Source organism: Ambystoma mexicanum, chromosome 1p, assembly GCF_040938575.1.
Source record: "Ambystoma mexicanum isolate Mex_15411 chromosome 1p, UKY_AmexF1_1, whole genome shotgun sequence".
NCBI lineage: Eukaryota > Metazoa > Chordata > Amphibia > Caudata > Ambystomatidae > Ambystoma > Ambystoma mexicanum.
This window is the reverse complement of record NC_090921.1, coordinates 1,326,420,209-1,326,445,980: the sequence shown is the minus strand read 5'-3', so window position 1 is coordinate 1,326,445,980 and position 25,772 is coordinate 1,326,420,209. Positions and strand designations below refer to the sequence as shown.

The window sequence follows — 25,772 nt, the reverse complement described above, 5'->3', positions numbered from 1 at the left end:
GTATGAATCAACATAACATATGAATGCAGGTGCTAACAATGAACATTGCCGGGCCTTTGTTAACAGCGAAGCCGAGGTGCCATTTAACATCTGTGTCCTGTTCTGTCCGGCCACAGCTCTGTAGGTCAACCGAGTCGAGTTAACATAGCCCAACATTACAGGGGACTGAGGGGTCTGAAGCCCGGTCAGTTCAATGGTGTTGTGCCATGGCCGCTGGGATCTCTTTGAGCTAGCTCTATCAAGTGGTAACATCAGCCTTTGTTCTGTTAAGGGCTTGCCAGTGTTATGTGGTTGGTTGTTGTATCCTTGAGAGCTGTCAGTCGCAGGTTGACCAAGCTATGTATAAAATAGCACTGCCCCATAAGAAAATCATAATGTAATCATATGAAACAAAAAAGCATTGCTTTTCAATCAATATGCATTCCCATACTGATTACTTTGTGGCTCTGATCTGTAGGTGAAATCCCAGTGATGGCTTCTAGGTGCAGCGCATGTGGGACTTCTTTGCTGTAATGGCCTCTTCTACAAAGCAGTTCATGGGACAGTTCATGGTTGTATGTCATCTTTATGCACTTTACTAGTGTAATACAAACGTCTTACCCAAGAGTGCCTTCAGCCACGTGATCTATAAGCAGTATGGGATCCTTATATCTAAAATCCTGTATAAAAAAACATTGGCAATGCCAACCATGTTGGCTTGTTTATGGGCATGTGTCATGCATAGTTACCATATGCTCACGTACCCACACACTATTCCAGTTGTTATATTCTTATGGATAGGGAGTATCATTACGGCAGATCTTTTCCCGTGCTTACACAAAATCTAAAACGGTTGGCTATGCCAATGCTTGTTTTCATTGTGATGGGGTGGGGGGTAACCCCAGGACTCCCTCCACTCCCCTACCCCTATACACACAGGCGCAGGTGCGTCTCGAAAAAATAGGTCGACCAAACTGATGACATTTAGAAGAAGTCTGTGACGTAATCAGCGCAGACCCTGCAGGATATCCGAAAGCGCGCCAGGTGCCGCCATCCTCTACCGATTGGTCACTTAGAGCCACAAAGCCAGTTTTGCACTTTAACACTATCAAACAAAAAAACATGAAATGAATGTTCAGGGACAAAACCCAATTACCACACATCTCCCTTAAAAAGGCTATGCGTCTTGATAAACGCCCACCTGGTAGTATATACAGTGATACCCCTTCTCTGGCACCCTTTGCCTGCCATCTCTCTTCCTTTCGTTATCTGCGCTCTGTCGGATGAGTTCTTGTGCGGACCTCTGGCTGGACGACTCGTGTGATCCTGGGCGAATGAACACAACCCCTCCCACCCCGTCTCATTTCCCCCATCTCACGAACCTGGGAACGTTTGAAGATGGGCTCAATTTTGCAATAGGCACAATATGAAACCGGGCGCCCCCTTTAAGCACATCTGCGGGGGACATCGCTTGCTTGGGAAGGAGGAGTTAAGGAAAATAACGTATGTAAGAAGTTGACCAAATCCTGCTATTATCGTTGCAGTCTGGGAGAACTGCGTGTCTCCTCACAAAACAGCACTACAAGTACCCGAATGCAAATAAAGCAGTAGCAATTCCTCGGCTACACACACCAGACATAGGACACCTTAATTTACCTGGCGCACCCCATAATTCGCGTCTTTTAATTCCACCCCCAGACCCCACCTGCTGCCCGCTTCCACGAGTGATATCTCTCGCGTGCATATAAGCAGCAGTGCTTTTCAACATGCCCACGTGGTCACCGGGCTTAACCCTATGCTGCTAGTAGGGTGTCTGCCCAGCGCCCCCACTATGTGCCCGCCATAAACGTGCAGTGCGTTTCCCCCTTAAATACAGTGCAGCCACAAAAATGGTCAGTGTTTCTGAAGGGAATGTTCAGATTGTGGCACCCTCACCTCCTCCTCCTCTCCTCTTCCTCCTCTCCTGACCCCCCCTTTCCTCACTGCCCCCCTCGACCGAGAACTGCACACAGCCCCAGCCTGAGAGAGGGCAACCTGCTGCAGCCGGGGAGCGAGCGAGAGGTAACAATCAATGCGTGCATGCACGGGGAGGCGGGCCGGGCTGGCTGCAGGCTGTGCATGCAGCCGGGGGAGCGATGCTGCAGGCAGGCAGGCAGGCAGGCCGGGCTCCATTGCAGCTGCCGACAGATGCCGGGAGAAGGGGCCGGAACCGGCGCTGCTGGCAGCTCTTAAAGGGCTTAGAGGAAAATTAACCAGATCGGGCATCTCCGCCGCTTGCCAGATACAGCTCTTTTGTCAAGGTTTATACCAGATCGGTGCGGCAGAGATCCTTATTGTCAAGGCTAGAAACACAGCAGGCGAAAAGGATTGTTCTGTCTGCCTGTCTGCTGCTGTCTCTGCCTCTGTCTTTGAGAGCACACCCCCCCTCGTTAGCCAAATAAACATTATCTATCTGTCTGTCTATGTACCTATCTATCTGTCCATCTAGCAACACATCAATGAATAGTTATTTCTCTGTGAATCTGTATCATTCTGTCTTTCTATCCAACCATCCAGCCATGTCTTTCTGTTTATATGTATGTAATATTCTATCTATCTATCTATCTATCTATCTATCTATCTATCTATCTATCTATCTATCTATCTATCTATCTATCTATCTATCTATCTATCTATCCATCCTTCTCCTTCTCAACCACTCCCTCTGTGTGCATATTTGCATTCTATCTGACTTTCTCTGCCTCTGTCCTCCCCTCTCGCCCTCTCTCTCTCTCTCTATAATATATCTATGCATATTTCCACCCAATCCATCTCTCTGTACACATTTGCCTGCTCTTCATATTTTTGTAGCTATCTGATTATTTCACTATCCCAATATCTATTTATCCACCTATCATATAGGCATGCATCTGATGGATCTGTTCAACCAGGCACCCGTGTCTAGGCATTATATAATCTCTATATCTTGTTATTTTTCCGAGGGTTCCTCTCGTTTGATCGTTGTGTCTTTGTGTGTAGCGTGCTTATCATTTATTTCAGGGAAGATGGTTTCTGCCTCTGGTTTTGTCTAAGGGGTGTGTCCTTGGGCCTCTTCAGCTACCATGGTAGTAGGGGTCAGCCATTCACAGTTGCTCTCCTGCTCCCCAGCATGCCACTACATGTAAGAGTTTGATTATTTGGAACATAATCATTCGCAGGGCACCAATTAGGCGCTTTCTAATCAAAAACGGATTGCCAATCAATGATCCGTTCATGAACCCCAAATCTGGGGTCTTTACTAACAGCTAATTTTGACATGTGTTCTCAACAATTTCAGCAGTAATTATTTGTCAATATTCCTTTACCAATAGTCAATCGTTTCTTTTTTAAGAAAGGTTAAAGGTTGACTTGCTTAACCAACAAAACAAATGAAGGCGCCGATATTGCGTCATGGGATACCTGAACTCTGTTGACCAACAGTGAAAGAAGGTCACAGGGACTCAGGTTCACATTGCGGACCTGAGTCCATGGACAGTTCTCGCATGACTTCTCATTATTCTGCAAGCAAGAGGGTCTTGGATGTTCCATAATTATTACTCACTCCAACCTGTCTCAACCAATGTTCACACGTGTTGATTAGATTCAGATGAACTGAGTACCTAATTATTCATCAGGTGCTGATTAGTTAATTAGGCAAACATTGAAAAGCAGTTTGTGAGAAGGCGACGGGCAGAATCAGAAGCCATTTATATTTTTAATAGCTTTATATTTCAGTGATTTTAGAGAGGATAATGATACTGAGGTTCTGGGAGACCCACCCACCCTAAGTGGCGTTCAGCAAGTTGCCCACACATTCCAGGTGACCAGAGCAAATGTCTACACATGTTCATCCCATCATACTTCTCTGGCCTGAGTATCCCTTACTCTGCACGGAGGTGGTTTTGGGGGAGGCAGGAAGTGCACTATTGTGCACTTGTTATGCAGGGAACCACATATAATCCTCCAAGTGAATTGAGCAAAGTACTCGGAGCTTTCAAGGCGCAAGATTGGAATTCAAACCTTGCAGCTAAAGGTGATGTCCTTATAATGAGGTGTTCAAGCACAGGGGAGAAGGGCTGTGACAAGTGTTATCAGCCTCCAATTTAAAAAGGGTAAGACATAATAACACCTGTTGCAACCCTCCCACAGGGCTGTAATGGCATTATTGTATAGATTTATTTATTACATTTGTTACACGCCCAGGCCCTGGGGTATCACAGCGTGGTTACAGGCATCTTGGCAGTGTTGCGTGATATGCAGTAGTTATAAAATTATCTACAAACATACAAATATGTGGACATAGTGGCAAAAGCAGTATAAAAACAAGTTAGATGCAAAGGAAAACGATTGGAGGAGGTGCTCAGAAGCTTGCAGTGGGCATTATCCTGGTGGAGTGTTGGCTGGGGGAGATACATAGCGTTCAGGTCGAATGTGGGGGGAGAGACATCAAGCTTTGTAACAGTGGTTAAGGCCCTCTCATGGCTCACCGATATCCCACTCTCATAATGCAGAACTAAAACATATAGCAACACCACATATGCCAGTACCCGGCGACTTCGGGGGAGGAGAGGATAGTGGGCCTCCAATGCCGGGAAACCCAGGCTCCAAAGAGGTGATGCCAAGCCTTTATTGAAGAACACAAGGCAAGTGTCCCCTGTGGACCACAGTGGAGAAGGAGGCCACTCTCCACGGAGGAGGGGTAACTAGGGCTCCAGGGAGGAGAAGACTTCAGTCAGGGTATGGGAGGGGGCAAAGAAGTGGAGCTCAATACAGAAGGAGGCTGGACTCCAGAGAGGGGAAACATGTGGTGCCCTACCGAGGGGAACTGGGGACAGAACAGGGGCCAGAGAAGGAGTGGAGAGACTGATGAGTAGAGCAGTCGAGGCTCCCATGTAGAGAAGGCGGCCGCGCTCCAGTGGGGAGAAGCATAGCTCTCAACCATTTGTCTCGCAAAGGCGGGTGAAATCACCCGATTTTGTTTTTGGCGGGTGAGACGCCCATTGGAATGAATGGGCGTGCAGGAGGCTTGGCGGGTGAGTCAGCCCTTTGCAAGGCGGGTGACACCCGCCAAAAGCGGGTGAGTTGAGAGCTATGGGAGAAGAGTGGAGATCTTGAGTGAGGAGAAAGATGGGGCTTCAGGGTAGAGAATGGAGGGGGACTTTAGTAAGACGAAAGTTGGGCTCCAATGTATAAAGGAAAGCAGAGCTCCAATAAAGTGAAGGGGGAAGAACCCTATGAGGGGGAAGCATGCCAGGAAACAGTCAGGATGAGAAATAGGCTTGTACTAGTGAAAAGAGACCAGGTTCCAACGAGACGCTGAAGGCAGGACCTTAGTGGAGGAGACGAATGCTGGGCTCTAGTGGGATGAGAACATGTATGGCGTTAAGTAAGAAGGGGGTGGGGTTTAATGAGCGCATGAGGAGGTTCCGTTGAGGGAAGGAGTGTGGCTTTCAGGAAGCATAGAGAAGGGTGTATTACTCTAATAGGGAGGGGCTCCAATGACGCAGAGATGGGGGTGTGGCTCTTGTGAGAGCACAGTGGGGCTTCACTGAGTGGGAGGTCGGATCTATGAAGCACAAGGTTACTCTCGAATCAGTAGGCGATGGCACACCCATTAGAACACGATGCAGGGTCCTTGAGAAGGTCAAAGTTCAGTAGAGGCAGAGGCAGAACCCCTGTGGGGAAAAAAGGATATTTCTGCTTATGATGAACACATGTTTGAAGCAATAGATTCATGTCGAGCCCATTTTGAAGCATCATTTATAAATACGTTGGCATTTAACATCACATGGGCGCAAATGAGGAAACATCTATACAGAAATTCCTTGCACACCAAATCGATACAGATAGAGAATTAAACTTTGGCGCAGGTGCAGTCTGACCTCTGCAATTATAAATTTGACAGCTTGACCTGTTCGCTCGCTCCACGTTCATTAACACATTCCATGGACCTAATGTTTGTTCAAACAATTTGTGTCCATCCATAAATCCAGGCATGGATTAAAAATTGCAATAATTATTTTCAGCAGATTGCAATGCCCAATGTATTTGTATAAGCTCATCACCCAAGGAGTCCAGTGAACTGTCATAAACAAATGGCTTGGCAAGGCTTTATATCAATGACGATAGTACGTTTGTAGTACGTTTGAGAAATGTACGAGGTACTGTACTAGAATGCACCTAGATACCACTCACCAATAGCATACAAACTAAGACACAGCGGCCCCAACTACTTCATTGATGTGGATGTCTGATCCTCTTGGCATGAATAACGCATTTCTCCAGTTTCTGTTGAACTCAAACCACATATAATGCTCTCCCATCCTGATGTATTCACACTTTTTCCATCGCCATGAACATAAAGGAAATACCCATTAAGCCGGGTCAAATATGTTTTCCAACACATGCAAAAATATCTCTGTCTTTTTGTGGCCAGCTGAGAAGCAAGTTGGATCTAACGTTTGCTGATCCCAAACGTGGTCGCTGCTGAAGTCTCCATCCAATAGGATTTGCTCCATTTCAGTGTCCCCTGGGGAACCAAATCACAAGTAAAGAGATCTTCCAAAGGCATCTGCATTCCTGGTTTAGGCTGGGTCAAACCATAGCTCCTTATTGCAGAATTTAAATGGGCACCGGCTTATCACAGGGATGTCCCTCTGTGTGCTGAAACCTTTTTGGGCGAGTTTTGGTTTTTAGACGTTCTTCTTTATCAGAATATCTCTAATATTGGTTCCTCTTTGGTAAACACAAATGGATGTTATAGAAAAAAAAGTGTTGAGGATATTATCCTGTTGGAGAAACAGCCTTTTTTGATAACCCCAATTGCATGGACTATCTCATGACAACGTGTACCTGGTCTTCTGCTGATTTAGGAGGTGAAGGTCTGAGCGATTGTACTCTGCTGATAGAGGACCACTCTTCAGTAAATAGCTGTGGATTGTAGTCTCTGTCTGCAAATGCTTGTGTCATTGACCTACTGCTGTACTCACATTGGGTTGGGTCTGAAATGATTCTCCTCCATCTGAAATATTAACTGTGTCGACTAGTGCTTCTTAAGCTGGTGGAAGATGCTGTAATGTGATGCATATTTTCTTCTTATTGCCTTCTTGAAAATATGAAAGTCAAATCCTGGAAGCAATATCTGTTTAGCAGTGTATAGAAAGTGGATGGAGTTTGACTGACGAATTCATAGTGGAATAAATGGCCCTGTGCACCATGTGTAGAAATTCTTACATGTTTCATGGCTCATTGGTGGTTCCATCCCACTGTACATCGGTAAGGCTATAGATAAATACCGAAAATCTATCTCTGGCAGAAAGGTGTCGTTTCCCCCCAAAATTACTTTTTTTTTACAACAATTGAACGTGTAATTTTTCTGAAGCTAGTGGCTTTATTTGAAATTATAGCCGTCCCATGACATTGTAAAATTCCAGGTAAAATCTGAAGACGTCATTGTTCAGAATCACTACAGACAAACCTACAAGACATGTATGATTCAGACCCAGGACCTAGTGTTGTGCCATTGCTTCTGTAACTATTTGCATGCCTTCCTTACAGGGAATGTTAGTACACTCCCAGGCACCCTGCTTTTCCACTGTCATTAACTTCAACCCATCGGGGGAAGAATATGATGGGGAATGGGGTAGAGGGAGGTATTAGTTCTTCCATGATGAGCCATGGTGCTATCCGCCTCATCTCTCAGCGTACTTTGCAGATCCTGGTAGGAGGGGCGGCCTTCATTCTGAGGAGCTACTCCAGCAGTGATGTAGGAGGTTCAAGCAGAGCTGAGAAGCCAGTGCTTCGCATGTTGGCAGTAGGTGAGGCTCAATTCTGGAAGGTCGTGGTTTTTGAGAGCTAAGGAAGGGCTGTTGTGGAGGAGGTGTACTCTGGTATCGACAGGAAACGGGATCCATGAGGGGCGATCACTCACTGTTACTCACCAGCTGGCTGAACTGGCTGGGGCGTTGCTCAGACCCCTGTTCCACAGAGTAGGGGGAGCTGCTCTGGGCTTTAGTTCAGCCCAAGCTGGTATAACCTCCCAAATACAGGAAGGTAACCAGGACCAGGCTTCCTCAACTCGAGGTTCTCTTTAATGCAATAAACCCCTCTGTTGTTTATGTAATAAAAGACAGACGTGTTGATTACCCCAAAGAGCGGGATACCACCCCGCTGCGCCAAGGCTGTAAGGAAAACAAGAAACTGATTAGCGTAACAAGGAGACAATGCCTATAATCAGTACTCCTAATAGTGATGAGTATACCTGAAAGGTTTGAACTGGAGTACAATGGTATGGGAGAAGGAAGTAGTGGAGGAACCAACCCGTAGGGGAAAAGAGAACTATTTACTAACACAAAAGTAATACAGTATACCCTTTATAGGCTGTTAATAAGGAAGGCTTACCCTGAAGGGAATGAAGGATGCCGTATAGATAGGGAACAACAACAGTGTAAAATAAGAAAATGGGAAGGTAAGTAAGGAATTCTCCCCCGGCGTCACGCAGAGCGCAGCTAGAGCCGGGTTGGTGCAAAGAAACAGGAGAGCGTCCAGATTTCCACAAATGGTTCCAACACACAAACCGTTGAGACCCAAGTCACTGTAGAAGTCAATTAAAGCAGGTTCCACAAGGTCTGTTACCGGGACATGTTCCTAAGTTTGCAGCTTGGTCAATAGGTGGTAAACAACTATAGATGAGGTAAGACAGTAACAGTGAGGGCGCTTGCCTATGTTGTTCGGTATGCTCGTGGGAGAACACGGAAGTCAGGCGGGATGGCAGGAATGAGTAGAGTGCCTGCGTATAGGTGGCTCGGAAAGCAGTGTGTCTGGCGTGTGATCCAACCCCTGGAATGACTGAAAGGGGGACGCACATCACGACCAGTGCCAGAAGGAGCAGTTCGAAAACAGACATGCAACGTACTGAGGTGTTGAGAGGAAGAAGTCCGCAAGCAGTCCGAGTTGACCCAGGAGAGACCTGTAGCAAGGGGACAGGCAGAGGAGTCCGTTGAGAAGTCCTATTTCGTAAATGAAGATCTGGTAACCAGGAATAGACCGATAGAGTAACGCTCAATTATAAGCGTCTTTCTTGAGCGAGAGGAGCGGTTTAATGGACTCAGCGGGAGGCGGAGCTTACGCGAACATTCAATATGTCAGGTGACCGGGACGTAGATTCCGATTTCCAGACACTTGGACGCTTCTTCTCCAGGGCAACTGCCAACGCTGTAAGTATGGAGCAGCGAGTCTCCTGGCCATATAGAGTCGCGGAGGTCCAATGCACGGAAACTGTGCAAGCCGCGGGCCCTTGATGTAACACTCACCTAAACAACGAGAGGACATCTGAAGTGAGAGAGCGGCTCCACTGAGGAATCCCACTAACAATACAAAGGGGGATTCAGTGAGAGAAGGTTGGGTGGTTTCAATGACCATACAGAAATGGTGGTACATTTATGCGGAAGGGGCAGAGCTTTAGCTGGGGAGATGAGGTAGGGCTGCAGTTTGCTTCGAATGATGCCCTATGATGAGAGATGTCAGGGTCCCAATGGGGAAAAAGGTCTAGCCATGTATATGAGTTGTTTGTTGAAAGTGTTCACCAATCCTTGGAGGTGTTTTACCATCTTACATGTTTCAAAGTTCATAATGGCTATGCAGGAAGCTGTTGAAGTACTTGCCAAAAGAATATAACGCCACTGGCAGGAATAATTCAAGTGCACAGTACTTTTAAGTAATCGGTTTATACAGATGCATTAAAGGCTGCTTCATGGTACTTGCAGTCAAACAAAGCACAAAAAAGCACTGAAAAAAAGGAGTTTGCAGGACCAACATTTTAAGAGTACTCTGTAACTTATGATACTTGATGTTAGGATGTAGTGAAGCCAGAAGTGTAATTCCACAGGTGTGCACTTGATATTGTTGATCACCAAGACCAGACCTTATGATCAAAGGCATATTTGGAGAATACTGGTTATGGGAGCACAGACGGTGCAGAATGTAGGGGAGGATCGATCGCTGTGTCGATGCAGATTGGGAGTGCATACACCGGATGACATGAGATGGGATCTTCGACTGAGGTGTCAAAGGTAATGATGTGCTTCGTTGTGAAGAAGCGCCGTGTGGGGAAGACACCTTACTTTAAAATCACGGGGTTGGCTGATTGACAGTCAATAAAATGATAAGCGAACATCATCCCGTCACTTCAGGTCCTAATTGAGCCGTTCTGCATGATCAGCTCTGCATCAATTGGTTGGGTCGGCTCGTGTACTTTTCATTGCAATGATCTCTTCAAAAGATGTCTACAACTGAGATGAGGACGATCTGATGGGGAAGGAATCAGAAAAGCAGATATTTTGCAGATAGATCAAAGTTTATAATGGGCACAGGTTTACCAGTGTGTTGACTGACAGTTCCGAGAACACAGTGGAATCGACTCAGAGGAGTGTTGTTGAACTGGTGAGACAAATCCCTAATTTGGTGGCCTTCAAACACAACCAGTTACTGCACATCCACTTTAGGCAACCAGTGGACCTCCTTCGAGAAAGAAGTGCATTTGATTGTCACCAGCACATTTATACATATCCATCTCAAAGTGATTGAAGATATGTGCCATTGGTATCATATAGTTGTTTAAAAGAACAGGAGAAAGCGTAGGTCCCTGCGGTATCCTGCACCTGTTATTCTACTGAGGAATAGGCTCCTTTTAGAAAATGATTTTTCCAGTGTAAAGATTTACATAAACCAGCTTATTGCATTGTCTCCATTGTCATAACACGTTTGAAGTGACCTCAAAGGATACTTCTTCCTGGATCTTAGCTTCATTGCGATGGTCTCAGAACTTTGCACTGGGCAAAAGCCTGACTCCAACGGCCTTGTTGTAAGTCTGGTGGCAACAGTACAAATATGTGTTTTTTAAATACCTCTCGTTTCTTGAAAAAAAACAAAAAACGCCTCATTATGAGTTCATATTGTATCGGACATTTATCAAATAAATGGGGTACACAGAAGCACATCATTGGATAAACAGTACATATTTACCTATTGCAGTAATTTTGTGTACCCCATAGTCAATCTCCCACGTGATCACAACTCATAATGTGGTTATATAAAAAAAAAAACACGAGTGGCTTTAACTCTTTGACTGCCCTAACAATGTATATTCAGTAAAAAAACGTTGTTAAAGTGTTAAAGGGACGTTATGGTTAAGTTGCACTACTAAAAATCTATGAAATTCAGTGAAAAATACTTTGTTAAAGGGACGTTATGGTTCCAAGTAAAACTGAAAACCCCCTGAAATTTGCCAGTTATGGTAAGCTAAGCGACCATAACCCGCGCCACCACCATGTACTGCTAATACTAACACCCAGGACATCAAACATGACATCACAAATGTCATTGATGACATCACATGTCTGGCTCCCTCTTTTTTCCTTTACTGAGATATGTAGACCAGTAACAGTCAAGAACTAAAAATTCAAAAGTACTGTATTTTCTTACAGTAATTCACTTGGAGTTCACTCACAGCATATGAAACATACACATAGGGGAAAACATAGACTTGGAAGAAAGCAATGCTTTCTATGTATGAAGATGATCAGTAAGGTTATCAACACTTTTTTTTTATAGTCCTGCTGTTTTTTTTATTACTGTACTTTCCCTGGATATGCTCATATTTGTTTACATTGTACTCACACTACTTTCCTTAGGATCCAGTCACATTATGTGATAGTTATACATAGGTAAGTAGAAGCTTTCAAACCGAGCAATCATTTCTGTGCTTGAAGATAATCGGTTAGATTATGAAGATTGTCTGGTAATGCTACTGTTTTATTGTTTATTTCATTTTCCCTGTATATGCTCATATTTGTATGTGTTGTAGTCTGTTTGTGTTTTGTTTGCAATAGTGTAATTATGTGGTAAATGGGTTTTATTAGCTACTTATTAAATGTTTCACAGTAGGCAAAACTGTCATAAGAAAGCATTTATCATTTTACTATTCAACATGGCAAGATTATTAATATTGCACCTCCATAATGTATGCTGCACACAATGCTATGTTTTTACATGAGTAGCTTAGTATACTGGAAAGAACTTCATAATAGAATGCTATTTGTATCAATGCATTTCCTAATGCACTATGTACCTCACGATATGTATTTCAATGACCCTTGAACTTGTTTATCAACATTAGAATAAGAATCCCTTGTACAGACTTTTCATGAAAAGTAAATGCACATGTGATGTCATCAGTGATGTTTCAATGACATTTGTGATGTAATCTCTCCTGGGTGTTAGTCTTAGCAGTGCACTGTGGTGGCGCGAGTTATGGTTGCTTAGCTTACCATAACTGGCGAATTTCAGGGGGTTTTCAGTTTTACTTGGAACCATAACGTCTTTCCCTTTAAAAAAAGTTTTTTCACTGAATTTCATAGGTTTTTAGTAGCACAACTTAACCATAACGTCTCTTTAACAAAGTTTATTTACTGAATTTCATAGATTTTTAGTAGCGCAACTTAACCATAACGTGACATGGGGGAAAACAGTGATGCTAATGGTAGACACTACACTTCGATATATAAACCAATTATTACCCATTACTTTGTGCACTTACCAAATATTTTTTTTCAACACACCATACAGACATTAAAAATAATACAGAAACAGAGACCTTAGAAAATCATCTGCAGCGAATGGAGCAAAACATTGATCTATTAAATGAATAGGGCGCTCAGAAATATTATTGTCCCGAAGGGTCGGGCATGTGTTTCTAAACATACGTTGATCGAGTGTACAAATATTTCCTATGCACCTTACCGTAGTTTTCCTCTTTTTTACACATGCAAAATCAGGCAGCAGGGTGCGGCCATCTTGTGCTAATCTTATCCGTTGCTGCATCGCCCATGGTGGACTGCTCTGGCGGCACTAATTCATATGCCCCGCCCCTGAGGCTGAAATCACCAAACCTAGAGATATTCTCTGTCTATCTCCAGGACATTACTGGGCACCGGTATTACAGTTCTGTACGTAGACAGGTACTTAGACAGTTATACCAAAGAAAACAAAAGCAGATTTCCACTAACCTGCCGTGAAGACCGTGAGTGAAGTTAATGAGAGTTCCCCTGAAAATTCTACCACACCCCCCCTTCCTTAACAAAACTGGAAGGGAGAGGGAGTACTACTCCCAGGGAAACCCTCTGGGGCAGAAAGCCCTGCAGTGGAATGGATGTTGCTCCTCGGGAATTGAAGGATCTTCGGATTCAGGAGCAGGGATCGAATCACAGTTGAATTCAGTACTCAGATGGATCTTCTGAATGTTGCTGGACGGAATCGCCCACTATAAAGTAAGTGATAAGAAACGAGAAATCAGAGCCAAGGTGAGTAAAGAAAGAAATGATCAGTGGGAGACGGGAGAATCCTACTTAATGGATGCTGGTTTGCCGATCAAATGATTTTAACAGGATTAGCTTTGAGGGAACAGAGAAATCCCTTACATTGTAGCGTGGAGAGAGAGAGAGAGATAGACCATCAGATGAGAGCAGTGACTAAGAGCAATTTAGGGAAGTACTCGTTACCTACTGGAAATACTTGAATGAGGATGCAGCACAGAAGAGCCTAGCGTGGGCTACGGTCAGATCATGAACCGGATCTGGAACTGCCAAAAAGGTAAGATAGATGAGTAGGTTTTCAGGAAGTTCAAGTAAGCTATATAATAGACCTTAATCTACTACCTAGCATGAAGAGAGATATTGGGCAGAAGTGTCTCCGTATCAGTCGAGGAAAAGCTCGTTCCCCTGTAACGAGGGAAGGATCTTGAAGAAGGTTGGAACAAGAATTGGGTTGAGATTTCGGACAGCAGATGGAAAGCGCTGCTATTGGTGTGTCCGCTCTAAATCAAACAACAAGAGATTAGGAGGCAGAAAATACACAGAGAAAGAATTCCCTAGTTTTCGTACTCTCACGGAGCGTCTGTCTGAAGAGTTGCGATGCGTTGAGTTGCTATTCCGCAGAATTCTCTCCGGCGTCAGAGACGTGCGTGTAAAGACCGCACCTCCTATCCCCGAATGACAGGAAGATTCTACCGCCATCTTTGGAGAGGCAAGCAATAACGAGTTACAATGCCTTCCGCGGTGCCACAGAGACCATTGCCGATAGTGGGATGTAACAACCTATTCTGACTTGAGTGTCGTGTAGACCGTTGAGACCTCCGTTCCCAAGTGACGCACAGGGAAACCAAAAGAAACCCGCTGTGCGACCTTTGGGGCCACAGGTGGGAGATGTTACTTCCCAGATCCACGGAACCTCTGGAACACCGATGCTGCTGCAAAAAGAACAAGGTTAAGTACCAGGCAATTACAATATATCACAAGAATCAAAGGATATGAATAGTCTTACCTATATGGTGTTAGGAAAACCCAGGAGACCTAGGAGGGAGGTTCGAGACTCAGATGAGGCGGTCCCTAGAACAAAAGGAACGCAGGCAAGCGTGGATACAGGATAGGCCACCTGTATAGCTGAAGGTGTAACTTGAATCCCAAAAGGGAAATAGCGTAGAAGTTCAACAAAGTACCAAGGGATGATCCGAAGACAAATGAGGGTCGAGTTGAAATCCAGCAATAGGTAAGCAGTTCCAAGCAAAGGTACAAAAGGATAATCCGAAGGAGTCCAAGTGAGAGTTCCGAGATCAAGGTAAACCAATAGTGTTTATCAAACGTAGCGCCAAACAGGGTCTGAAGAGAGCTGAGAAGCGATGAGTGCTCCGTGCATCAGGCTTTATATACTGTGCGTTTCGGGGTCATGTGACGTCCACCAAGGTCACGTGCAAAACGCCGCTCTGAATCACGTGAGCAAGTGAACGATCGGCGTGGAAGTGTTCCGCCGCCCCTTCTGCTGTATGTTCTCCATGGCAACTGCCAATGCAGGAAGGGCTGCAACCGAGCCCGTAAATCGTACCTGGTACGGAACTTTCGGTCCTTTGGGTAAACCGAATCACATGAGCCTCGAACCCTGGAGGGAGTCGTGGGGGCAACCGAGGAAGGTGTTGGGGAGATGTGAGCAGTGTTCTGGTGTGCAGAGGATCGCCTAACATAGCCCCCCCAATGACCCACGACCCCGTGGGCAGGACGGGTGATCTTTATGGAACCGGGCTACCAACCGAGGAGCGTCACGATCCAAGGCGGAAACCCAAGAACGCTCCTCCGGTCCATAACCCTTCCAATCCACTAAATACTGGAGCCTACCCCTAAACCAACGGGAACCCATAATAGCTGACACTTCAAAAACATCAGGGGAGGCCAGGGACACCGGGGCTGCTGGGGCCCGAAGGCGGGAAGAATCAGGACATGGCTTGAGGAGAGAGACATGAAAAACAGGATGGATTCGCCAAGAACTCGGGAGAACCAGACGAAAAGCCACTGGATTGACAACCTGAGAGATCACATACGGGCCAACGAAGCGAGGCAGAAGTTTCCGACAACCCACCAGGCGAAGGTGACGGGAAGACAACCACACCCTGGAACCCACCGCAAGGGGAGGAGCAGCCAAGCGCTTGCCGTCAACACGGGACTTCATAGAGGCTTTTGCTTCAGTAAAATGGACCAAAGTACTAGCATGAACAGCAGACAGATCCCTAAAACAGGCCGTAGCCGCAGGATTCAAAGAGACAGAGGCGTCAGGGACAGGCAAGACCTTGGGGTGTTGGCCATAGAGGGCGTAGAAAGGAGAAAAACCTGTAGCAGAGTGAGCCGTGTTATTGTATGCGAACTCGGCAAGCCGTAAAGCACTCAACCAGGAGGCCTGCTGCTGCAAGATAAGACACCGAAGATACTGCTCCATAGATTGATTCGTCCTTTCAGTCTGCCCATCAGTCTCAGGGTGATAGGCCCAAGAGTACTTGGTATCGATGCCAAGTAGTTTAGTCAAAGATCTCCAAAAACGAGAGGTGAACTGTGACCCACGATCGGAAATAATGACAGAAGGAAGCCCAAACAACATGAACACAGATTCAAAAAACAACTCCGCCAAGACTGGGGCCGAAGGGATCCCCTTACGAGTAACAAAGCGAGCCATTTTTGTGAATGTGTCTACCACCACCCAGATGGTGTCAAAACCACGTACTTTGGGGAGATCGGTCACGAAATCCATCGTCGGTGTATGCCAAGGTTTTGGAGGTACCGGAAGCGGAAGCAGCAGTCCAACTGACCTCTTCGATGTTTGGCCTGAGCGCAAACAGCGCAAGAGTTGACATAGCATTCCACGTCGCGCTTCATAGAGGGCCACCAGCACCAGCGCTTTAGGAGATCCATAGTGCGCTCCTGGCCGGGATGGGCATTAAAGGGAGCATCATGAGACCATTCAAGGGCCAGGTTATGGGTGTCAGGCGTGGGAAGGAACAGACGTTCATGCACGAAAGGCAAACCATCACAATATACAGGATCCCAATCCCGCAGTTGGTCAGAATGATTGCTCGTCCATGCTCGCACAGAATCCAACAGTGACAGAGAGGGAGTGCAGAGACAAATCACATGACTCTTACCAAGAACAGTATCGAGGAAGGTTGGCAACTCGGCTCCACCCGGAGAGCGTGACAAGGCGTCCGCTTTTCCATGAGTGCTTCCAGGACGATGAGTAATGTGAAAATCAAAGGCGGAAAAGAAGAGATGCCACCGGACCTGTCTGCTATTGATGCACTTTAAGGAGGCCAGATCCTGTAGATTCCGATGATCTGAGTATACAGTGATTGGATGCTTAGCCCCCAGGAGGTGATGGCGCCAGACACGAAAGGCGTCCATGACAGCCAGAAGTTCCTTCTCCGTTACAGTATAATGGGTCTCAGTATTGGAAAACTTGCGGGAGTGGTATGCCACCGGGTGCAACTTGCCTGTCGTAGGACATGTCTGAAACAACACCGCACCGAGGGCAAAAGAAGAGGCATTCGCCTCAACTATGAATGGAAGATCGGTATTGGGGTGCTGGAGAATCGTTGCGGTGGTGAAAGCGGTTTTCAAAGCCTCAGAAGATTCCTGATGTTCCTTTTGCCACCGATAGGGTACCTGAGGGCTGGTCAGGGCCGTAAGTGGGGCCACAATTGTGGAAAAGGACGAAATAAGGCGCCTGTAAAAATTGGCGAAGCCCAAAAAGGCCTGCAAGGCCTTGAGTGTCTGAGGAACTGGCCAATCTAGGACTGCCTTAACCTTGGATTCGTTCATGGATAGTGCCCCAGGGGTAATGTGGAAGCCCAGAAACTCAACAGACGTTTTATGAAACTGACATTTCTCGGGTTTGGCAAATAGGGAATGTTCCCTCAGACGGGATAAGATCTCCCGGACATGCTTTACATGGTCATCAAGATTCCGTGAAAAGATCAAGATTTTGTCCAAATAAACAACCATGTATACGTCCAGAATGTCCCTGAATGTCATTCATGAAACGCTGGAATGTTGCCGGGGCGTTGCATAGACCGAAGGGCATGACTAGATATTCATACAAGCCGTAACGGGTGCAAAAGGCAGTTTTCCACTCATCGCCCTCGCGAACGCGCACTAGATTATATGCGCCGCGAAGATCTAGCTTGGTGAAAACGGAGGCATGGGATAAGTGGTCCAGAAGAGGTGTGATCAAAGGAATTGGATACCTATCTTTTTTCGTGATGGCGTTAAGACGCCGGTAATCCGCACAGGGACGTAAGTCCCCCTCTTTCTTAGGTACAAAGAAAATGGGACTTGCAGCTGGTGAAGTAGAGGGGCGGATATGTCCTAGTCGTAGGGCGTTCTGTACATACTGTTTCAATGCTTGTTCTTCCGAGGGGGACAGAGAATATATCCTGCCCGAAGGAATGGTAGAGTCCGGGATTAGTTCAATCGGGCAGTCATATGGTCTGTGTGGAGGAAGCACCTCGGAAGAACCGCGATCAAAAACTGATTCGAATGCTTTGTACTCAGATGGAATCCCGGTAACTACCCCTCCGACCGTGTGGGAATTCACAACCTCTGATCCATCATCATTCAACGTGAGTTGAGCAAGAGCTCCCAAGGCCCATGAAGGAGTATCTGTTACTTGATGGGTTGGGAGACAATAGTTCTGACAGATATCAGACTCAAAGAGCACCATGCCTGTTTGCCATTTAATCAGAGGATTGTGTTCACGCAACCATGGTATTCCTAATATGATACCGAATTGAGGTGTGGTGATCAAGTCAAAACTTAGCGTCTCTGTGTGAATATCTTGTATGGTCAATAATAGAGGAGCAGTTTGGTGTCTGACGGGACCAGAGACTAGTGCAGTGCCATCTACGGCCTGAACCGGTTCAGGTCGGGTCTTTACCACTAAAGGTAGATTGAGAGAATGGGCTAAAGCAATATCTATGTAGTTCCCAGTGGCACCAGAGTCAATGATGTTCATGACTGCATGAGGGATACCCGTAGAGGGACAAAGAGTGGCCTGTACAAAGATGGGCTGGACACAAACAAAAGCAAGAGTGGTGCCCGGAGATGAAGATTGGGAACTCGACCTGGTCTCCGGATCTAAGGTCGAGCTGTCCGAAAAACCTGAGACTTCTTGGGACGTCGAGAGCATTCTTTCACATAATGTCCCGTGGTGCCACAATAAAAGCATGCATTATCCACCCTCCTACGTTCTCTATCGGATGTCGTGATAGGACTACGTAAACCTCCCACTTGCATACGTTCCTCAGTGCTAGAAGCAGGGGTACTAACAATTGTAGGATGAGAAGAAAGACCCAACTCAGCTCTTCGCTCTGATCGACGTGCATCTACCTGCAGGGCCAGATCCACTAGTTCCTGATACTGAGTAGGCACGGAAGGAATCACTGCTAAGGCATCTTTCATTGCGTTATTCAACCCCCTATAGAATATGACCGCCCGCTTGCTTTCTGGCCATGAAGTCTCGGCGACCAATTGGTTGAAACGGGTGATGTAATCTATCAAGGTCCCTCTACCCTGGGTTAGCTCTAACAATTCCAAATTCCTAGACTGTGCCTTGGGTCGGGTATCGAAGACTCGGGACATCTCTAGAACTAACAAATCAAAATAATAGAGAACCGGGCTATTGTTCTCCAGTAAAGGGTTAGCCCAAGCGGCAGCTGTCCCGGCCAGGTGAGAAAGGGCAAAGGCCGCTTTAGCAGTGGAATTAGGAAAGGCCAGAGGTCTACACAGGAAGTGTAACTTGCACTGATTGATGAAAGTCCTGAACTTCTTGGGGTCACCTTGATAACGTTCAGGAGCGGCCAAAGGGGAAGGGCTTGGGATGACCACCGGAGTTGGAGCGGGGGTACTTGCCAATGGAGGAGGTGTGGTTGAAGTGGCAGCATCCCCGAATTCAGAGTCTGCAGGAAGGGAATGCTGAACACTCTGTATGGAATCTAGCCTTTGGTGAATTACCGTATTAGCGGCGGCCATATCTGCCCTTAACACTATAATTGCCTGAACTAAAGCAGCTATGGGTTCTTCCGTGGACCCCTGCATTATCTAACACGACTATATGGCTTCTCAGTCTATTCTGACTTGAGTGTCGTGTAGACCGTTGAGACCTCCGTCCCCAAGTGACGCACAGGGAAACCAAAAGAATGTTACTTCCCGGATCCACGGAACCTCTGGAACACCGATGCTGCTGCAAAAAGAACGAGGTTAAGTACCAGGCAATTACAATATATCACAAGAATCAAAGGATATGAATAGTCTTACCTATCTGGTGTTAGGAAAACCCAGGAAACCTAGGAGGGAGGTTCGAGACTCAGATGAGGCGGTCCCTAGAACAAAAGGAACGCAGGCAAGCGTGGATACAGGATAGGTTACCTGTATAGCTGAAGGTGTAACTTGAATCCCAAAAGGGAAATAGCGTAGAAGTTCAACAAAGTACCAAGGGATGATCCGAAGACAAATGAGGGTCGAGTTGAAATCCAGCAATAGGTAAGCAGTTCCAAGCAAAGGTACAAAAGGATAATCCGAAGGAGTCCAAGTGAGAGTTCCGAGATCAAGGTAAACCAATAGTGTTTATCAAACGTAGCGCCAAACAGGGTCTGAAGACAGCTGAGAAGCGATGAGTGCTCCGTGCATCAGGCTTTATATACTGTGCGTTTCGGGGTCATGTGACGTCCACCAAGGTCACGTGGGAAACGCCGCTCTGAATCACGTGAGCAAGTGAACGATCGGCGTGGAAGTGTTCCGCCGCCCCTTCTGCTGTATGTTCTCCATGGCAACTGCCAATGCAGGAAGGGCTGCAACCGAGCCCGTAAATCGTACCTGGTACGGAACTTTTGGTCCTTTGGGTAAACCGAATCACATGAGCCTCGAACCCTGGAGGGAGTCGTGTGGGCAACCGAGGAAGGTGTTGGGGAGATGTGAGCAGTGTTCTGGTGTGCAGAGGATGGTCTAACACAACCGGAGCCAAATGCACCCAGTCATCACCTACGTGATAACGTTAGTTGACGCAGAACCCGGAATATCAACACACATCATCTCACAGCACAGCATGTCCCAATTTTTAATATAAAACCATACGTTTAAAAGAAATAGCAAAACTGTACAATTTTTAAAGTACTTTTATTTCACAATAAACGTTCTGAGAACATCCAGGGATTGCCATATTCAAGCAAATGCGTAATTATTTTCTTTGTTCTCGATCCACAAATGTTTATCATGAGTCACGCGGTGTTCCTTTTGGGTATAAAAAGCGCATTGGATGCACTGTGAATCGCAAGGCTTTGTCATTAGCTTGGTGCTAGGCCACCGTAAACAATGTCAGGTTTCTCCTGATCACGGGTACCGCGTAAGGGCATATCGGACCGTGGCGATCGTCCCAAAAAAAGAGTCATTGTTATGCAGCCATTCAGGTGTATCTGCAGCTGCCGGTTGAAAAACCCGTCAGTTGGTATCTGGAATCGATGACAATCGCAGAAAGGCAGGATGTAGCTGTTTACAAGACGATAACAGAAATGTGTCTCTGTAGCCGATCTTTAGTACAGTTTATCATTTTACCCATTAATTCGGCTCTGTGTTAAAACCAATGATGAACATGGACGTCAAAACAATGGGAACACAGAGAAAACAACGTGGAAAGTAGTCTACAATTTGCTTCAGAGGTTAGTGCTATGGAGTATGTTGAACTGGAAATGGGATGAGGACGCTGACGCTACAATCAGGGAGCAAGCTAAGGGAAAGAAGAACACAGGCGGAATTTTAATTAAATATTAGCGTTGAATTACGCATTTGTGGAATGTAGGGGAACCCACTAGTGGACTACACGCATCTCGATACTGAACGCACACGTTGTATTTGCGTGTCGTTGTAATATGACACAAACAACAACCGAGTCCAATGTAAAGCAGCAATAACGGTCGGCGAATGATAAGTTGACTTGTTGGTCTATAAAATCGTCTAAAGTAAAATAATATTTGGCATTTCCATTCTCTTGGCATAACGTTGACACTCGGTTCAGGGCAATGAATTTTCATTAAGTGAAATTACATGTTCCTTTGTCCTGTTTTGGAATGGTGAACCTTATCATATTTGACATATTTGACAGTGTTACATCCCTCCCTTCATGCATTCCTTTTCGAATGTTAGCTTTGGTTCAAGGTAAAAAAACAATTGGACCTTATACTGTGTACAATGCGTGGGTTTCCTCAGCTCGGAAGCAAAAATTCAACGGCGCTGACCTTCACTCATATTGGCAGCCAATAGCCCTTCAGACCGTAGTGCATTAGAAATATTTTTTTAAAAGATATGATTTTTTTTCTACCATTCACCAATACGGCGACATTTCTACAGATTTACTTTGTTCCTATGGAGAACTTCACACTCTCCCAGAGACTCCCACAGGCAGGCCACACCACCTGTCAGCTCAGCCCATCTCCTCTTCACACGCCAAATCACGTGAACATTTTTCGCAAGGAGCGAATCTCGAGCCCTGACAAAATGTGCTTGTACGAGAATGTCCTATAATGTGCACACGTGTGTTTTTACTATCCCACTTTGTGTCACTAGCAAGGTGAACAGTGTGGGGGTCTTGCCACCTTACAAATACAGACACATAGCAAATATGTAATAGTAATGTCTGGATTCCCCTAGTAACTTAGGGTAGGACCCAAAGTTACGTAAATATGCAAAAAACAAGGGGGATCCTGGGAGTCTCTCTGCCAGACATTAGTCCTGGGTGCGAGAGCCTTACCCAGATTCTTTAGCTCACTATCTCACATGCAAAATCACGTGAACATTTTTTGCAAGGAGCAAATCTCGAGCCCTGACAAAATGTGCTCTTATGAGTATGTCCTATAATGTTAAAATGTGTGTTTGTACTATCCCACTTTGTGTCACTAGCGAGGTGAACAGTGTGGGGGTCTTGCCACCTTATAAATATGTAATAGTAATGTCTGGATTCCCCTAGTAACTTAGGGTAGGACCCAAAGTTATGTAAATATGCAAAAAACAAGGGGGATACTGGGAGTTTCTCTGACAGACATTAGTCCTGAGTGCGAGAGCCTTACCCAGATTCTTTAGCTCACTATCTTTCACAGAGGAGAAATATCCCAATCATATCACTCTTTGCCCTGCCCAGGGGCAGTCCAGCACCGAAAAGCTAGGCAATTGTACTCTGAACAAGAGTACGAACAGCAACCCCAGACACGTGTTTCGGTCTGGTTGCACCTCATCAGTAGGGTGGAGCTGTGCCTCTCTAATAATAGTGACCAAGGGGTCAACGTCTGGATTCCCCTAGTAACTTAGGGTGAGACCCAAAGTTACTTAAATATGCAAAAAACAAGGGATGTCCTGCGACTGCTATGGGTACTCTTCTCCAGAGGAAAATTGCCTAGCATTTCGGTGCTGGACTACCCCAGGGCAGGACAAAGACTGATATGTTTGGGATATTTCTTCTCCATGGAAGGTAGTGAGATGAAGACTCAGGGTAAGTCTCTCGTAACCAGAACTAAAGTCTAGCTCAGGGACTCCCACTACCCCTCTTGGTAATTTGCATGAAAAAACTGCATACAACCACAAAAAGTCAAACCGTAAGTATGTAATAATTGGACTCACAAACACCACAGCGTAACACACCCATTCAAGCAAACACCCGAGCATACACCGCAATCTAAAATGTTTACTTCCATGGGTATCTTATGCTATGATATGATATATCATTTATAACGCGCTTATACACAAGTGTTTCGAGGCGCAGCGCTTGTTGCCAAACACTACAATCTTGAATGTATGGCCTGGCCAAAACTATTCATACAGCCTCACCAAAAGAAACACTAAGTATATCATAATTAAACTCACCACAACCACAATTTAATGGAGCCATTCAAACGAACACCTCACCAATAAATACAACTCAAAATGCCTAGAGTCTTCAATACCAATATTCTGAACACAATCCAACAAACAAACTAAGACACATCATCTCACTGTCCTATAAACACTATTACACTGCTATCAATCAGTACACACATTTTTAAAAACATATCCCCTAAGCAGCCCACATACCACAGTCCAAATCTTTGGTAACATGGGTGTGTTTTGCTGCAGTGGTTGTGGCCAGGGCCTAGAGTCTTGGATTCATGGCGGAAGGCCTATGGCACTTCGGCCATGCACCCAAGAGTCTAGGCCATGGCCACAACCACCGCAGCATAGCACACCCATAGAAACAAACACCTACCAAATGACCACAACCCAAAAACATAATACATCCACCTCAAAACCTACCCACTTCAATTAACATTCTAAAAAATAATTACAACCAATGTAGAAACTCTTCAATACATGGGCCCTCATTACGATACTGGCTCTAAACCATGGCGCTATTAGCACCATGGTTGGTGCCTGTATCGTAATAAGTCCGCCAATGTTCAATGGGGAATTACCACCCCATTCCAAGGTTGGCGGGGCGGTAATTCCCCATTGAACATTGGCCCTTCCCCATTCCCATTTTTGCCCCATAGATCTCAGTGGGATTGGGGAAGGCGCCAAGTACGGTACCGCAAATTGCGGTACCGTACTTGGCACCAAGGTCCCTTTGCGGGTCCCTACTTTAACGGCTGGTCTAGACCAGCCGTTCAGGTCGGGTCCCGCAAAGGGACCTCGTAGTAAGGCGCTAATGGGTTAACAGCACTGCAGCCTTTTACGGCGCCGTTAACCCATTAGCGCCAAGGTCGTAATGAGGCCCATACTCTCTTCACCCGATGCTCTTCTAACGACCCAAAACCAACATCATAGTAAACTAAAATTGCCACTAGTACGCCCAGCGTTCATTATGTCCGTGGACACCGCGAATACATCACAACCTTCTCCCACCTAAACAAATACAACATTTGACCCATCTCTTACTCCCCCACCCTGTCCAAGCGCTCATACACACTAACACCCCAAAAGTGGATTTATGCTCACTTCCAGCGCATGTCCGTGCATCCGGTATGGCGGGCGCATTGAAACAATTTGACGCGCCTCAACCCAGCCAATCAGAGAACACGACGTGTGTCCGCGGACACGACTCAAGGCGATTATCCAAATGGTGTCCTGTTCGCTCCGCGGATAGGGAAGTGTGTCCGGAGAGCGGACATAGATATCACTAATTTTTGTGCCTTACGTTTTGGTAATTTAAATGAAAACTACTGGACGGATTTACGCGAAATTAACAAAGGCACGCTTTCGGGACCAAGCCGCCACTCCTGCTGCAAATTTGGTGAAAATCCGTCCAGCGGTTTGGGCTGTAGGCACGACAGAATTTTTGCCCATTATGTCTATGGGGGAAAAAAGAAATTTTGGGACCACCCCTATAACTTTGCCCCCCCACCCTTGACCAAACCTCACCAAACTTTGCAAAAGAAATCAGAGTGGGCCATATATCTTTTTTGCAAAGTTTGGCGAGGATTCGTCTAGGGGGAGCAAAGTTATAAGCCACCCAAAAAGTGCTCTTCCTATGGGTTTAGCAACTTAACCATAACTACATGGCCATATTATCTCTCTCTCTCTCTATATATATATATATATCCAACAAAAAACATTGTTAAAGGGACGTTATGGTTAAGTTGCACTACTAAAAACCTATCACCTTCACTGAAAAATCTATACTGAAGGAACTTTCTGGATCCACTGCCCAACTAAAAACCTATGTGTTCAATTTCAATGGAAAAACGTTGTTACAGGGACTTTATGGTTTCAGGTAAAACCCGCGAGTTATGGTAAGGTATGAAACCATAACTCGCGCCACCACCGTGCACTGCTAAGACTAACACCCATGACATCAAAGATGACATCACATATATGGGCCACTTGTTTTTGTTAACTGACAGGTGCTATATATCTAGACGTTAACCTTGTCATATGTTTGTAAACTACTTTCTTTAGGGTTTGGTCACAGGTCATGGTGCACATACATGGGGCAATAAGCAGCCCTGAAACACACAATGCATTTATATACATGACGATGAACTGTAATGTTTTCAACATTTTCTGAGGATGCTGTTTCTTTCTGCCGTACTTTAGGTTCCCAGTATGTGCTTCTGATTTGAATCCATTGGGCCTCATTACAACCCAGGCGATGGACCATGGTGCTATTAGCACCATGGTCCATGCCGGAATCCGCCATGGTGAATGGCGGAATTACCGCCCCATTCCAAGGTTGGCGGGGCGGTAATTCCCCATTCACCATGGCTCCTTCCCCATTCCCATTTCTGGCCCAGAGGGCTCAATGGGAATGGGGAAGGCGCTAATTACGGTGCCGTAATTAGCTCCTAGGTCCCTTTGCGGGTTGGTTTTTAAACGCCTGCTAGAAGCAGGCGT

At 45.8% G+C, this 25,772-nt stretch overlaps 1 protein-coding gene across 1 annotated transcript in view; it reads left to right on the top strand.

Annotated features, from left to right (window-relative positions):
- The first annotated feature begins 1,867 nt into the window (after nucleotides 1-1,867).
- The window catches only part of LOC138453665 (uncharacterized), a 177,797-nt gene continuing 153,892 nt past the window's right edge, over nucleotides 1,868-25,772 (top strand). The window contains exon 1 of the mRNA XM_069606709.1: nucleotides 1,868-2,040. The gene's annotated coding sequence lies outside the window, so the exon portion shown is untranslated. The remainder of the gene's footprint in view (nucleotides 2,041-25,772) is intronic.